Source organism: Chlorocebus sabaeus, chromosome 20 (assembly GCF_047675955.1).
Source record: "Chlorocebus sabaeus isolate Y175 chromosome 20, mChlSab1.0.hap1, whole genome shotgun sequence".
Classification (NCBI taxonomy): domain Eukaryota; kingdom Metazoa; phylum Chordata; class Mammalia; order Primates; family Cercopithecidae; genus Chlorocebus; species Chlorocebus sabaeus.
Window position 1 is genome coordinate 55,268,402 of NC_132923.1, and position 18,134 is coordinate 55,286,535.

The window sequence follows — 18,134 nt, forward strand, 5'->3', positions numbered from 1 at the left end:
ATATAAAGGAATTTTAAAATTAATTGATTGTTGTTTAAGCCTCCAGCTTTAGTGGCTTGTTATTATTTTTTAGTCAGCACTTAGGCTTTACTTCCTAATGCCCCAAGAAAATAGAGTAAAAAACTTGAACACAAACCTTTCCACCAGGTAACTCTAGAGTTTATAAGCCGCAATGAATGACATTTCCTCAGGAAAATCTTAGAAATTATCACTGTTGCTCTTTTTATTAGTCCATGTTTAACCTGAAGCTAGAAACTATGTCCCATTTATTTCCGTCTCCAGAATTTGTATTACCAACTGTGCTATATTGAAGTTTATATGACAGGCCATTTCAACACTTTTGTTTAGTTAAAGAGGAGTGCATCACTTTTAAAGAAAAGCACGATTGCCAAAAAATATAAACAGCCCTAACTTTGATTAATATAAATATTTTAAAACCAGAACGTTCTGTTACATCTTACAAAAACAATTCGAATATAGCTGATGGGAAAGAAAAAGTGCTTTCATACATTAGACAGATCCAACAAAATACAGCTGCAGACCAAATTTTAAGTAAATATGAATTGTTTGTCTTTTCAAAGGGCTATGGTATTTACTTAAATGGAGTTATTTTAGAGTACTTTATGTTTCATTAGTAAAAACGAAAGTTTTCAAGATAGTTTTATTTTTGAAGTATCCCATTTAAGTTCCAAGTCTTCTAATTTAAAAATGCCATTAAAATTACTCCCCGTGCCCAGTGAGGGTTATTTGCTAATAAGCCACTGGACAAGAGATGTGTGAAGTGAATAGATGAAGAAAAACGTTGACAGCAAAAGGGAGGTCTAGGGGGTGAAGTTAGTTTATTAGGCCCTGTTTGTCACGAATGGCCCTGCTGCACATATAAAAGCAAATCCCTCTACCTTAGAAGATTAATTCTGAAGGAGGCACTCTTAGGTCAAAGTATACATAAGCGTGTGCCTAATCTCAGAGAAATCAGGCTATTTTCTCACAGCAATTAAGCAGAGGTCTGGGGTTTCACCCACAGTGTATTTAAACACAGGATACAATTAAACCCCAACGTATTAATATCTTTGCTCTGCAAAATTACCCAGGAAATAGATTTTGCCCTCTTTCAAATGAAAAGCAAGTCAAGTTAAGAGAATAACTTGATTCTTAGCTAAGTTGCTTGAAATAAGAGTATCGTAATTTCTTCTAATTGCAAATGTCTTATAGACAGAGGTAGTTCTTACTTTACAATAGGGTAAGAGTTATAAGCTTTCTAGTTCCTTTAATCTAAATAGCAAACCTTAGAAGTGTGCTTGAAAACGTATTGTTTTTAAACTGTAATTAAAATTCTGACGCAACATATGTGAAAAATCAATTCATTATAAAAATCTGAGAACTCACTATTTACCGTCAGCAAAATACCTTCAATGAGGAGAAGCTTTGCAACCAATGCGAAGAGTAAAAACAGTATACATAAATCTTAAGCAGTCGAGTGCTCGGAAGGGATTGCTTTCTACAGAGGTTTTTCTGGAAGTTATTTTATTCATATACTCATCTCAAAGAGGGAATCTTCTAGGGAAAATTGTAGCCAGTTTAAAATATCGCTTCACAAAGAAAAAATAAAAACAACAAACAACTTTTATTTGTTGTACATCAGTTCCCTAAAGGCAAACATTTTTTAATAATATAAAAGTTAATTAAATAAACTACCACCTTTATTCAGATCTTGAAAAAAAATAACCTTTCAGGTACTAAAAGATTTTTAGTACAAATATTGTTACTTCTACATATCAAGTTAGTATTCCAATTTATTGCCAAACCAAAGTCTCTTTGGCTTTTTTAGAGAATAGTAGGGGAAGGAAGTTGGTCCTGGAAAAGGAAAGGATACAAATTTATAGTTTATCCTTTACATGGCTGAATCGATAGTTTTTCCTTTTATATAGGAGTTTCTAGCAAGATAGTTGTTGGTGTACGGTACAGCAGAATACCCAGTGAGAAATCCTTTAACCCATGACACATGAGAATGTTCTTATACATTAATAAAACTGAAAGAATGAAGCAATATAGGATGAATCAGATGTGGGAGAGAGTGGGTTGTGTGTTGTGTGTTGGGGAGGCTGTGTGGTTGCCAAGGTATTTTCCCATCTAACACTCCATTGTTGCTTTTAAGAGGAGCTGAGTACTTAAGGTAAAGTGCACAAGGCAATGTGTCTTTGAAAGCACACTATAAATAGTTTAGGCACTTTTTGGATGTGTGGTGGGATATGTGGGGAGGCATGCAATCTGAATTTTACGAAGGATTGTTCTAATAGGACCAATGGCTTTAATAGTACTTCTTGCTGACATCACTGGCAAATTGGTCTATTCTGTAACCTTTACAATTGCAGCATATCCCAAAATGAGTTACTTATTAAACAAATGTTCTTTTTTTTTTTTTTTTTTTTTTTTTTTTAGGGCAACTGACCTTTAAATGATTATTTCTCCACACTTGCAACAAAGCATCTCACCTCTCACCTTTATACTTCTGATGCTACAGTGAGTGAATCCATAACCTTTTCACAACATGTAAGGAATGTGCCACACAATATGGAATTGAAATCACTAATGAACACTTTTTCTTTTAAGGGGGAGTCTTATTACTTATTAGTAAATTATTGCAATACACAGAAGCCATGCAAAAGTATAAAAATAGTTATTTTGATCAATCTGCAACCATTTTAGAAAATATTAACTCCAAAAACACCGAAGAATAATTTACTGCTAATGACAAGTTTCTACTGACATTTTCTACCCTTAACTTATTTTTAATAAAAACAATTTTTTTTTTGAGACAGAGTCTCACTCTGTCTCCCAGCCTGGAGTGTGGTGGCATGGTGTCGGCTCACTGCAACCTCTGCCTCCCAGGTTCAAAGGATTTTCCTGTCTCAGCCTCCCCACTAGCTGGGATTACAGGTGTGAGCCACCACACCTGGCTAATTTTGTATTTTTAGTAGAGACAGGGGTTTCTCCATGTTGGCCAGACTGGTTTCAAACCCCTGACCTCAGGTGATCTGCCTGCCTCGGCCTCCCAAAGTGCTAGGATTATAGGTGTGAGCCACCACGCCTGTCCTGTTTCCCCTTAACTTCTGAGGCAGAGGGATGTGTGTGTGTGTGTGTGTGTGTGTGTGTGTGTGTGGTAGTGGGGGGTTAAATACTGTATTTGATTGGAAAAGCTTTGTCTTGAAAGTTCAGGCACTTATGCAATATTTGTAGGCAATTTTATTTAAACCTACGTGCAACTATAGCACAGTACCCCTTTCCACTAACTAGAAAGAAACGCTTTGAAACTCCAGAAGTATTCATGAAATATATATCATGTAATGTTAGATATTTTAAGATTGTGCTTTCCTCAGAAATACACACATTTGTATAGATGAAATGAGTATAATCAAGTCGTGGTTATCCTTAATTAAGTGGAGATGGTAATTATAAACTTTATTCTTTAGGAATCAAATCAAATCTAACACATATTTAGAAAAGCTAATGCTTTCTGGGATCTTTTAACATTGGTAAAGATATCCACACTACTTTAAGTCCCAATGGCCTTTTCTTGAGTAGATAGCCTAGTTTACAGTTTAGTGGAGCTGCTGAATCTGATAAAGATTTCATTAGCTTAAATATTTTCCCGCTTAAAGAAACTGATATTCCAATCTTGAAAAATTCCAAGGAAAAGTTTTTGGTTTGAAGGATTAAAACACTATAACAAGCTAGCAGTTTTTACTTTACATACATTTTAGTGTAACATTAATGTACAAATACCTGCTTATGTTCAAGAATAAACTTTTTTTCTTGCAAAGCTGACCTTATTTGTAAAATGCTGTTTTAGAAAGGTGTTGTAGTGACTCATAAAATATTTAAATGTCAACCCTCTACAGAGGGTTTCACTTGTGTATTCTCTCTTTTTCCCACATCTTTTACAAAAGGAGCATATTAGAATGAATTACAGAGAAATCTGAGAAAATTTTTCTTAAATAATGAAAAATAGTTGTTTGGAAGGAATGTTCACTCACAGTTTTCTTTTCGGCTCTGATTTGGTAATGTTTTGTAAAGCATAAGGACAGCCACAAGCCTTCATCAGAGAAATCAAAATTAATGTCCTTTGGAAACACTGGGCTCTGAAAGAAAAGGAAAATAATAACAGAGATACGACATCCTTGGCTCCCTTAGTTTAATTTTGAAAAAGGCAAATCAATTATTATATTGGCATGTAATCACAAAGAAAAATGCACAGACTTAAGAGCAAAACGACTCATTGTCGAGACTTCCAGGGTCTTATTCATTCATTGTGGTGGCTGCTGACAAACAACAGAGGGAAATCAACAATGCTGGATAACATAATCATCAAGGGCTTCTATGTCTGTAAGCCATTTAAATTCCTGACATTGAATATTTATAGTGAGTGATACTCCTTTAACATAGACCATATTTCAGTCAGCTCTCAGCACTCCTGACCTTCTTTCATACCCACATTCCCCTTGGCTTCATCAAGGCCCCCTCTAGCCTCATGCCTGTTCAAAAGCTGGGCACCCAGCGTCACTGGCAGTTTCTCAACTGCCCACCCATTTTTCAATATCCCTGTTTTCTCTTCACACCAGTTTATCGTTAGCATACTATCTGTCCTTTCACAGGCAGCCCCCAGGACACAGTTGTATTTATTTTGTACTTATCAATACAATGTAAATCAGCATGGGCTTACCTCCTTCGGGTTAGTGAACCTACGTTGTCTGTGAGCACAGACAGCACTTTGGTCACAGATGTGACTGGTTAACAGTACAAGCAAGGAGGATAAATCCACATCACAATACTTCATTCACCAAGGAAATCTGCAGTGGATTACGGCTTCTCTATGGTTAAGTCTGGTCTTAATTTACTGCTTTTATTCAGTTTTCAACCACAAACGAGCCCCTTATGAGGCATTCACTATGTAGAATTGACAACTCTTTTTATCTACTTGAAAAATATTTTTGGATAATAATTTATGGTTACAAAATATTTTAAGCAGTTTGAATAGTTATATTATATTCTTTCTGTGCTTAACGATGCAGTATCCCCTGTAAAAATGGAATGCCAGGCAATCTGGTAATTTTACGTACAGTATTTATAACAACAGAGCAATTTGGCCATCTAGAAACACAAATTAAAAAAAAAAAAAGCTGTGCATATTTCATAGGAAGTCTTTTAAAGACTTTTTTTTAAAGCTCTTAAATTGCATCTCAGGAGAAAATCAGAGTTCAGAATAGTATCTAAAGCCCCTATATATGGGAAAAAAATAATTTTGGCAGTCACTGTATTTTATTTATGGGTTATTATGCTTAAAATACCACATTTTGAACACCCTTCAGAAGGAAAAAAAGCTGCAGATCTCTCTGAAGACACAAGGGAGAATTCATATGCTGTTTATATTTTATACATGAAACCAAAATGTGCGGGTAGGTTTGCACTTTTTCACCATCAAATATATTCTCTTATTTTATATTCTGGATTAATGCTGTCTTTAAAAAATCCATTTGAAGATGCTCATTATTATTGGGCATGGAGTAGTTTTCAAGGTCTGATTGCCAGTAACTGGAACTACTCTAGAAATCCCCGATAGGCTGAAAACACATAATAAACCTGTAATAAGTAGCAAGTGCCAGGATCAGTTTGTCATTTTAGATGCACGTCGCCTCGTATTGCCAAGCAGTGATCTTGTAACTGGAAATGGAACCCATGTAAATAAGATGGAATGTATTATATAAATGGAGACAATGTAAGCAGCGTGGTTGATGTTCTTTGAGATGACAGAGTTCCTTTTGCATTGCTTCAGATTGAACCATGGGTATGCAAAACTTTAGAACTTTCCCCTTGGCAGAATTTGAGCACTTTCAGACTCATTGATAGTAAGAGATTCTTCCCGTTGCAGAATGAACTCCCCATAGGTAAACAAAGGAAACATTCAACTGAGGTACTAGCTGTGTTTTCCTCATTAGCGGCTACACTGTTCTGAGCAGGGAATGAGTGTTTGGGGAAAAGCATCCTTGGCATTAACAAGAAGGAAAGGACATTGCTTTTTACAAGGAGGAACACTTTATATGATTTTCTAAAACATCTCTCTTCAAGTGCCATATGTAAATCGTATCTTTTTTTAAAAAAACAAATTATACTTGTGCTTCAGTGGGGAACTACATAAACGTGCAATAGAAAAATAATGAACTGTATCACTTTGGTTAGTTAACCAATTATTGCCTCTTTATAGACTCAGATGCTGTTTGAGTTGCATCATAAAAACAGGTGGGGTTTGTTGTTGTTTTCACTGGTTTGAAATTTTGCTCAAAAACATTTTTTAAAATGCTGTCATTCTTATTATTTTAGAACTTGGAGCATTCTGTCTTTTAATCTGGTAGCTAGGTTTCATTACCTTAATAGATGTTCTAATGAAGGTGTAAAAGAAAAGGTTAGAAAGGAGATAGATTAGGCAGTGGAAGCATCAGATTCAAATGCCACTTAATGTAATTCCTAAATCATTTATGTTAAAACTGTTTCATTAACAATATTACAACCACCCTCTGTTCAAACACATTAAAATACAGATAAGAACAACTTTACTAGTGGATTATAGAAGCTAGGAATTAGGACAACAGTGATGAGCTAGACTTCTCTGTCCTGACAAAAATAGTTTCCAATTACTAGCCATGGATCAGTGAACAACAGATTCCCTAGGAATATTTGGTATGTTCTCTCTGATCTTCCTATACCTGTGTACCTGGATACCAGTCTCATTTTTCCTTCCTCTTCCTGACAAGCATTACATGTGAGGTAAGAGTGGGAGGGTCATTTAACAATGAATTTCCCCATTGTATAACCATTACAAAGCTATCAGAGCTAACTAACTTATTGTTTTCTAAGTCACTGTACAATTTCAAGGTTTTAATGGTGCTTAAAATATAATACCCTGTGTCATTTATTTCTTGAAGTGAAAGCTAGTGCCAGCCTTTGAAATTCATGTAAAACAAGTGGTTCAATATGGTTTGAAGAGAGAATGAAAACTCGAGGCTGAGGCAGGAGAATGGCGTAAAAACCCGGGAGGCGGAGCTTGCAGTGAGCTGAGATCCGGCCACTGCACTCCAGCCTGGGCGAAACAGCCAGACTCCGTCTCAAAAAAAAAAAAAAAAAAAAAAAAAAAAAGAAAAAAAAAGAAAACTCGATAAGCTATTAATCTACTTTAAATGCTTTCCTAATGATTTGCACCTTTTCTTACTGATTTTTTTTTTTTTTTTTTTTTTTTTTTTTTTTTTTTTTTTTTTTGAGACGGAGTCTCGCTCTGTCTCCCGGGCTGGAGTGCAGTGGCCGGATCTCAGCTCACTGCAAGCTCCGCCTCCCGGGTTTACGCCATTCTCCTGCCTCAGCCTCCCGAGTAGCTGGGACTACAGGCGTCCACCACCTCACCCGGCTAGTTTTTTGTATTTTTAGTAGAGACGGGGTTTCACCGTATTAGCCAGGATGGTCTCGATCTCCTGACCTCGTGATCCGCCCGTCTCAGCCTCCCAAAGTGCTGGGATTACAGGCTTGAGCCACCGCGCCCGGCCTTCTTACTGATTTTTTAAAAATTCAGATTTATTCAGAAGAAAATCAAATTAAACATACATCCAAATTTTTGTATAGCACATTTGTTAGAGTGAAACCCATATACACAGTGAGGCAGGGAAGATTGACTAATTAAATAATTTGAAAATAAAGGTGTGCCTGGTTAAACAGTATCAACTTGAATTTTTTGCCTAGTGCTCTGAAACTATGGGAAATACTTGAAATGGGAAACTGGGTACATGAGCATAGAGAAGGGGCTAATTTCCCAACAATAATCCTGTGAGTGACACTTGGTTTGGGAAAGGAAATTGTCCTGTCTGACTGCTGATTTGCAGAGGCGGAGGTTTAAGAGTTAGGACAAGTCAGAGGCATCACTGTGACTCCAAGGCGCAGCTATAAAACAGAGCTGAGTCTGGTTGGTATGTCTGCCTGTCAGTGTATCACCAAGGAGCCTAGTGAGACATTAGAGGAAACTCACCAGCAATGTCGTATTGTCTGAGAGACAATGCACACACAGAGAAGACTTTTGTGGGGAAATCATGTGAAACATACAGAATTAAGATGTAAGGTAGAAGGACTCAAGGAGTCCAAGAGTAGAGGGGGATGAAAGCAGGGACTGCATCTCAACGGTGAGTGCGGCCAAGAGAACTAGAGCCCAGCTCAAATTCATGCAGGATATCAAGAGTCAAGTGCTACCGATGAAAAGATCATGACTTTTCCAATTCAGCAGAGAGAGTGCCTCTCCCCCAGTCAGCAGTGTGGTACAGGGCACAAATGACAAGTCCAAAGAGAGGAAAATCAATGAAAGGTTGAAGAGTTACCAAAGTAGAATTAACAGGGACAGTAATAGAGTCAGAAAGCTTGCTCTTGAGTAAACGTGGAAGGATTCTCAGGAGTATCTGCAAGCAAGGCTACTTCAAGAGATACTGCTTGTAGAAAAATGATAACCATGCCTGAAAGGACAAACATGGGATCCAACAACATGATGTCTACGTCCAAGACTATGACTGAGACTGAGATCATGTCTTTCTATTTCTTACTGAGAAAGTACTGGAAGTTAAAGAAAAGCTTATAAACTTTATTTAAAAACAGCATAAAACTTATGCAATAAGTATGATAATTGCATATATACATACATATATATGCGCAAATGCCTAAATTAATTGCTTGGTAAGCATATTGCTTTACCGAAATGTTTTAGTTAAGAACACTGGTTGCCAGTGTTGCAAGCTGCAGAACACTTACTCTGGTGCCATGCAGAGACACCTGAAATGTGGATGCGCCGAACTAAACATTCCACCACATTTTTGGCACCTCGCGAAGACTGGCCTTGATTGAATCTGCTGCACACCCGGTAACCCAGATAAATGCTACATGCCTGTCTTCTGAATGGGGGTAGCCTCTGATTTGAGGATTGCCAAGTAACCCAATTTTAGAATAGCACAAGTTTTAATTATATGTTTCATTTAACTGGCACCTGTCCTTGGAGGCTGTCATTAAAATCTAAAAAGCTATGATGTGGGAACTATTATTATTTATGATTTAGAGGGAAGCAAAAATAAATAAAGAGAGAAAGAAAAAAGAAAGCAGAAAAGCTGAGAGGTTTAGAGGAGTGGTAGAAGTGGAAGACTAAAAATTCCACTGGTGAAAAAGAGCAACATTTTAATTACCTAGAAAACCGATAGAAAACAAAAATCCAGATAATCGAATTTTTGGTGTTTGAGGTATAAGTTTACTAAATACCTACCTCATCCACCACTTCATGTTGTGTGTAGGATACACCTGTCTTTTCCTGGGTAAAATGAAAGCAAAAACCTCTTAAATAAAATGCTTAATCCTGAGAAAGAGATTTTATAAAATAAGTTCCATCAATTTTTAAATCCCATACTATTTCATCTGTTGAAGAAGAAAATTCTGAAGAGGGAAGAGGTTGAGATATAGATGAAACAAAATGGATAATGTGTTGTTAATCAATGATATTAAGTAGTGGGTACATGGGGTTTTATTTTACTATTCTGTTTACTTTAGTATAAATTTGGAATTTTCCATACTAAAAAGTTAAAAGAAATTCAATTTAGAGAAGCATTCAGATACTAGTGCAAATTTATTTATTTGTTAATTCATTCATTTTATGCTGCCAAATTTGGCCATAAACACAAGAACAGAACATCTTATATTAATTATATTATATTACTATACTTACGTTAATGATCTCACTATAACTATACCAACTTCTCCCAAAACCGGGAAACAAAAAAAATCTGTATGTATTTTTCTAGTCTCTGAATTTACAAGCAGGCATTTTATAATAGTCCCGGGTTTCCAGACTAAATGCCAAAATATGCTTCCCGTTTAGATCAAATTCAACTTTAACTAAAAATAATTAGCCCTTGCTCCTAATTCTAATGGAAATGTAAGACTCTTAACTATTCAGTGATAGTAGCACTATTAGATACTGCTGCTAACAGTGATTTATATGAAATGATTAGGAGACTGTTTCTCTTGCGGGTATGTGCAAAATTTGTGCTAAACCAAAGGCAAAACAATAATAAAAACTACTGCTTTTTAACCTTTCCATGAATTTAAATTAAAAAATGTGTACTGGAACTACTCATTAATAAGACCTATTACGCTTAGAAGAATATTTTACATTCATCTGTACTTCATCAGACAAGTTCATGACCTCAGTAGAATTACTATAGCTCCTGCAGTTTTTAAACCTGCATGGGGGAAGACACGAAATATTATTTTATAATCAGAAAATTTTACTAGAATTGACAGAAACAAGAAAACACACTTCGCCATTGAGTATGTGTTTTGAAATTAGTCCGTGTAAAACCGAAGGTATTGTACGGATTGACTTTTAATCCTCTAGCTACTTTAAACAGAAGCAACTAAAGAGAGGTAAGTATAATGCGATAGTTTTATGTTTAATGTAAGAAATGTTGGTGCTAACCTCTACTTTGCAGCTGGAAGTACACACGGAGGGGAGCTACGAGCTTTATTTCACAGTATTCTAAATTATCTGGTAATGACAAAAGTATAAAATGTTTCTCATTAAGATTTTTGTTTTCCTCGCTAAATGGCATTTATTTTGGAAGTTTCCTAATGTTCAATTTTGTCCCGCTTTCCCTCGGATTTCCTGTTGAATGACATTGTGTGAAAGCTGTTACTATTCAGGCTATTGCCGCTAGTGAAGGTCCCACTGAAGCAGTGAAATGAGTCCAGTTGCATCTCCTCCACGCAGCCTGAGAAAATTTTATCCACAGAGCTGATTCATGCTACTTCTTTGGATCGGCTACTGGCAGCACAATAAGGGATGAATGAAATAAGCACTCAGCAGCTGAATGCCCTTAAAGACCACTTGGGAACTTTATTTGGTGCCAAATAAAGTGACCTGCCAGTGTCAGCTGCGGGAAGCATATTGTACTGGGCTCTGCAGTCTGTCCCAGTTGTCCATTCATTTCTGAGGAAATTTTCAGGTAGTGAATTTTAATCCATGATGCCCAATTATAATTTGGGACCCTTTTACACTAGAGTCTGGGCTTCACCCCATTTGGCAATTAAGTCAGAGCTGCCTAATACATGATTTTAATTTCCGGAAAGCAGGTGCTTCCTTTGGTCAGTCACCAATCTCTGATTTTTCCTCCTTCTGCAGCTTAAACTATTTTCATTTTCATCCTCCCCTTCCCCCACCACCCATTTCTATAAGTATTCACTGCATGTTAGATAGTTTTGCTGCTTAAGCCTATAGGAATTCCCTTAGGCTTCTTTTGAAAGTACTTATGACTTAAAACAAATTCATTTTGTAGGTGTCTGCTTGATATCCACTTTGTAGTAACTTACTGTAATGCTTTTCCAAGTAATCTGAATAAAGGCATGTTTACAACATATTCTAACACTTGCAATTATGAAGCAGACGCCCCAGGAATAGCTACTGTCTGTATTAGCTTTCTTTGTCTCCTATTTTTACCAGTTCAATTAGAGACTTGCCTAACAATTGAAAAACTATTGTTGTCTGAGTCTTTGAGACTATGTGTCTTCTCCAACCAGTATTTAATCATATAAAATAAGACTTGATAGGTCACTTTATAATAAGAGAAAGTCAAATATAAGGATTCAAATATGAGGTGCCTGATTTGGAGGCAAATATTGCACAATTCAATCCTATCTTCAAAAGTTCTCTTCCACACACATGCACTAATATGGTGTGTTCTTATCTTTCAAAACCTCTTTGTGCAGGATGGAGCCAGTACCAGTAGAGCCAGTAGAGAGGAAACTGAGAAACCAGATGTCAGTTTGTCCCCAACAGGGGACAGCTTCTTTATCGCTTCCATTGCTATGAATGAAAATAGTGAAGCTGCCTACTTCACTATTTTCATTCCCACACATGAATTATAAAACACTATTGCAATATTATTGCTGGGATGGCCATTAGTAGGGTTAAATTTAAATCTTTGGTGATCATAGACAGACCTATGTCATTGAGGGAGGTGAATAAAAGGGAGAGGAAGCAAAGAAACAGAGTGGGAAAGGGAAAAACAAGTTATAAAGAAACAAGGAGAGGAAAAAAGTTAGAGGACGGGTGGAAAAAAAGACAGTGCCTAAATTGGGGACATCAGTTTGCTTCATCTACTCATCTTTTGGCTGTCCTCTGCAGGCTGAGATCACAGATTCCTCTGCTTCCTATCTGGACTCTCCTGAACGCTGTCACATAATTAGCCAATGATTAGCAAAACCTGATAGCCTTTAATGGTATCCCAGGGAAATGCTTCTTTTAAAAAGAACAAATCAACTAAATTCTGAATGTGAAAGATATGAAATTAGAGAGCTTTGCAGAAATACTCTGTTGCATAACAAAAGGATTTATTTAATATTTCACTTAAAGAGTTAGCCCTCCTAGATTATAATGAATATGATTTGATTAAAACGTGTGAAATTGTTGTTGGTAATATTTCTCAAACTATATTTGGTAGTATTTGTCAAACTATGTTCCAATAAACATTCATGCCCTACTAGATACTAAGTGACAGTTTCTTTAAAAAGCATGCCCTTATCAAATACATTTCAAAACACTGCAAATCATATTTGCCCTCTGAGTGAGTCACAATGCTTATTACCATATTATAAGTACTGAAAAGTTCTACAGTGAAAAAAGAAATCTGTTTAATTTTGTTGAACCCAGCATTTTGCAAAATAATTTGGCCAGGAAACTTTTTTCTCCTTAAACCACTTTAGTAATTTGCATTTTCTGTAATACAGTTATAAAGCAGTATATTCGGTAATAGTGTTTATGATTTTGTTGTTTTTACTCTTGTTTTGAAAAGTAGAAATAGCTGAAATGCACAGTAGGTATTTCTTTGGGACCTGTAATATTAAAGTTTAATACGTCTGTTTAATGTGAAGTTAATAAACTTGGATATGAGCTTTGTACCTTATGACACTGCATTTTTACCATACCTGTTTACTTTTCTGTATCCCCCATCAGCCTCGAAGCATCTTAAGGGCAGGATCCATGTTTTGTTTTCCATTGTATCTTTGAGAACTTACCTAGTGCTTGGCACATTGTAGGTGCTCAAGAAATAAATGAATAAATATTTGTTGGGATGAGTGAGTGAACACTGTAGTAGATATAATAAGTTTTAAGCTATAGATATAACCACATTAAAATGTGGGTTTAAAAAAAATAATGCGTGGCCTCAAAGTAAAAATAACTGCAGTAAAAGTGAGAATACTAAATGAAACTTATCTTTAATAGCTTTGTCAGAGGCCAATAAAGTCCTCACCAATTACTCTATTGTCTGATGCTTCATTGCTGCTGTTAGCCAGTCTAGTTGAAGTCAATGTTCATTCTATTCTATAATTTTTCAATTTGTTTTTAAGTCTTTATATCTTCAATTATCTTCCAATAACTACTTCTTACCTGCCATTTACTTTTTTTGGATGACTTCGTAAAAGCAAAACTGACAGTGAACTTCAAGATGCCCTGCAAAGCTTATTGATGGGACAAGAAAAGGCAGCAAAGGCTGGGGGATGTGGAGCATGTGGAAATTCATTCAACAAATATTTATCGAGTGTCTATTCTATGCTGGACACAATATATAAAGTCTGGAGAATTCAAGGTCAGCTGAAAATGTGAAGTGTTCCTAATACAGACAGAATTAAGAATTATCAAAATTTTATCCACCCTTAATTCTGTTTATTTTCTAGAATGACTTAATACTTTTAGAGTGATGATTTGATGTGTAAAATTTTTGTCTTATCTATTATGCTCTGTTTTCACAGAGGCTCATCTTTTCTATTTCGATGGTGCTGTCAGCTTTCCTAAAATTGTACAATATTTTATGGGCCAGGACAAACAACATCACTCTGTCACATAAAATTTAAAGTCATTTTAGTTACCTGAAATCAAGATAGTTGTTGTTGAAAAGTCTACCCAACTACTGAATCTGGCCTACCATATATATATATATATATATATATATATATATATATATATATGCACACACACTTTTTTTTTTTTTTTTTTTTTTTTTGCCTGAGTCTTGCTCTGTCCCCCAGGCTACATGCAGTGGCATGATCTTGGCTCACTGCAACCTCTGCCCATCGGATTCAAGCAATTCTCGTGCCTCAGCCTCCTGATTAGCTGGGATTACAGGTGCCTGCCATCATGCCCAGCTAATTTTTGTATTTTTAGTAGAGACAGGATTTCACCATGTTGGCCAGGCTGGTCTCCAACTCCTGACCTCAGGTGATCTGCCCGCCTCGGCCTCCCAAAGTGCTGGGATTATAGGCGTTGGCCACCACACCCAGCCTGGCCTACCATATATTTTTTTAAATAAAGCTTTATTTGAATACAGCCATGCCTATTCACTTAATATTGTTTATGACTGCTTTGATGCTCCAACAGCAGAGTTAGGTAGTTGCAACATGGATTGTCTGGTGTGCAGCTGAAATATTTACTATCTGGACCTTTACAGAAGTAATGTGTGAATGTCTTGCCTAGACAGTGCTTGGTAATTTGTACTAGAGCAAAATTGTAATTTGAGTGAGAGCAAAATGATTGATAACTGAAAATAATTAAAGATCTCTCTTTGGATATGATTTTGTTTCTATATTTGAATACGAGGTAAATATTATTCTAGGAATTATTATCCAATAAAAGTAATATCCAGGCTGGGCACAGTGGCTCACATTTGTAATCTCAGTACTTTGGAAGCTGAAGTGGGAAGATCACCTGTGGTCAGGAGTTCGAGACCTGCCTGGTTAACATGGTGAAACCCCGTCTCTACAAACAATACAAAAATTAGCCTGGTGTGGTGGCACCCGCCTGTAGCCCCAGCTACTTGGTAGACTGAGGCACGAGAATTGCTTGAACCTGGGAGGCAGATCGTGCCACTGCACCACTCCAACCTGGGCGACAGAGTGAGACTCCATGTCAAAAAACAAACAAACAAACAAACATAATATCCTCCATGTTAAAGATACGAATGAGTAGCAATTACAGTTGGATATAGCTTTTCAGTGCTGTTTCTTCATTCAGTAAGCACAGACAAAGAAACCAGGGCTGTCTAAATTTTCTAATAATATATTTTGTGCTGGGAACATAGCCAGGTTCCAAGATGGTCCAAGCGATACCTGTTCCTTGATACTCACTTCCTTGTGTAGTGTCACCCTACAGAGAATAGGGCTGATTCGTGTAACCAATAGGACATTGTAGAAATTTTGGAGTGACTTCTGAGGGAGTATGATATTGTGCCTTCTGTTTTGCTTTGAAAGAATCAGTTATGATGTGTTGAGAGGACACTCAAGCAGCTCTTTGGAAGGGTCTATGGAGCAAGGAACAGAGCTTTCTGCCAAAAGCCAGGAAGAAACTTAGGCACCCTGCCAATACCCACGTGAGTAAGGCATCTTAGAAGCATACCTTCAAGCCCCAGTCAAACCTTTAGATGGCTGATGTTTCTACTGACATCTTTTTTGGTTTAATTTTTAATTTTAAATTAAATTTGTTTTTAGAGACAAGGTCTGGCTCTGTCATCTAGGCTGGAGTGCAGTGGCACAATCATAGCTCACTGCAGCCTTGAACTCACAGACTTAAGCAATCCTCTCACCTCTGCCTCCCCAGTAGTTGGGTCTACAGATGTGCACCACCATGCCTGGCTATGTTTTTTTTTTTTTTTTCTTTTTTGTAGAGACTGAGTCTCATTAGGTTGACTAGGCTGGTCTCGAACTCCTGGCCTCAAGTGGTCCTTTTGCCTCAGCCTCCCAAAGTGCTAGGATTATTAGAGTAAGCCACTGCTCCTGGCCTACCTGCTGACATCTTGATGACAATCTCCTAAGAGACTTGAGCCAGAACCATCCAACTAAGCCACTCCTTAATTCCTGACTCAGAATCTATGGTAACAAAAGTTTACTGTTTTAAGCCATTACTTTTTAGAATACTTTGTTATGCAGTAATAGATAACTAGTATGGGTGTGGGTATGTTTGAACCCTGGATCTACCACTTGCTAGATGTGTGACCTTGGGTATATTAATTTATCATATAACTTAATTGTCTCATGTGCAAAAATGGGGAAAAATTGTCTCTGTCTCACAGTGTTTTTGTGAGGAATTCAATGAGATAATGGATGAAGAGACTTTCTAGCATCTAGTAATTGCTAAATAAACAAACAATTAATCACTTTTAATTGTTATTAGAACTGAATCCCAGTGCCCACCTAATAAATCTTTCAAACCTTTTATTTGAATGTGGGCAGAGAGTGAGGCAGGGAACTAAGTGGCTTCATAGAGGAAATTTAAAACATTTTTATCCTACATTTTAAAGCTTGTAAAATTTGGAAGACCTAAAGTAAATGTGATAGATCAGCAAAGCAAGTAATTAAGAAGCTATTGTCAGTCTATGTAAAAATAAGATCTATATTATTACTACATACTACTATGTATTAACAGTAGAGGATGGAGAACAGGCTGCTATCCAAGAACATAGGTAAAAATGTTCTTGGGTAATCCTAGCCACAGATTTTTAAAAATGAATCGAATAATTCAGTTTTTGGTCCAATTTGCTAAAGCCTAAACCATACATATCATTTTTTGGTAAAAATAAAAGATAAATAGCAAAATAATATGATTCTTTGCAGATTGTTTGAGTTATCTAACCCTTCTTTAATCCAAGGGATTATTGAACAAAACCAACGTTCATTCAAAAACACTTACAAAATCTGTTGTGGATTACTAATATCGTCAGTTAAACCTGTTTCAAATTTATTGCTTTCATTCAGGTTAAATAATAAAAGGGTTCATTTGTCCTGCCACATGTATATACATGAATTTAGCTTTCATCATTCTCTACAAGTTTAATCCAGTGATTTATGTTTTTTTTAATGCATATTCAGAGAATCTGTTGAAGAAGAAACTCATCCAGGCAGACAGAAGAGCTAGATGGGATTAATAGGATGTGTGCAGGGTTTAAACCTGGTTGATTCAGCTCAGAGTAAGTTAAAAAGAGAAAAAGTATATAACACTGTAACCCGCCTTGAGGTTCTAATCATTTTAATGACTTTAACAAAAGAGAACAGGCTAAGGTCAAGAAAGTTCAGAGACAATGATCCCTTTTTCTAGAACTACATTGCGTGGAAGAAAAGCCATTCCTTCAGTTTTCTTTTCCTAACAGTGGAAAACACCACGATATAATTTTTTAAAGAGAAAATTTGCCTTCTATTTTAGCCATCATATTAATGGTCAATTTTGAGGTTTCAGAATTCTAGATTTTTTTTCAAAGCCATTGTATTTCAACATACAACCAACAGAAAAAAATTAGAAAAAACTGGGCAAGCCGACTTAAAAAAAAAAAAAAAGTATTACAGGAAGGGCAACATCACACACCAGGTCCTATTGCGGGGAGAGGGTAGGGGGGAGGGATAGCATTAGGAGATATACCTAATGTAAATGACGAGTTAATGGGTAAAGCACACCAACATGGCACATGTATACATATGTAACAAACCTGCACGTTGTGCACATGTACCCTAGAACTTAAAGTATAATAATAAAAAAAATGTATTACAGTAATGCAATACATGTAAGTTCTCAGATACAAAGAAATATTATGACTTACCTTGTTATTTATGACCTTGAACATTTAAACACATTCAGTTTAAGTCTTGCAGGAATAAACTACTGGAACCATAGAGGGAAAAATATCTTTTTCCCAATAGAGTGAAACCTATTCTACTCTATCAACTAGTTTGTTTCAATAATATTTTAATCTTTACACACATTAAGAACCTTTCATAATATTGTTTGTTTCGTGTAAAAAACTTTTTAACAAAAATGCTCTTTTCCACTTACTTCATTCCAAACACAGAGGACAAATGGGGACTTGATAAGTATATTTTAGTGCTTCATTGAATATAATATGTAATTCTCAGTATTTCCACCCCTAATTTTATTGTAACTTTCATGGCTTAATAGAACATCTTGGGCCATGAAGTGTTTTGTGTTCATTAACTTTTGAAGAGGAAGATAAGTTTTATGTTATTTTCAGCAT

The 18,134-nt window shown here is 36.2% G+C and overlaps 1 protein-coding gene across 1 annotated transcript in view; it reads right to left on the reverse strand.

Annotated features, from left to right (window-relative positions):
* The window catches only part of ADGRL2 (adhesion G protein-coupled receptor L2), a 694,457-nt gene that overhangs the window by 416,690 nt on the left and 259,633 nt on the right, over positions 1-18,134 (reverse strand). The window contains exon 4 of the mRNA XM_073007173.1: positions 4,035-4,139. The gene's annotated coding sequence lies outside the window, so the exon portion shown is untranslated. The remainder of the gene's footprint in view (positions 1-4,034; positions 4,140-18,134) is intronic.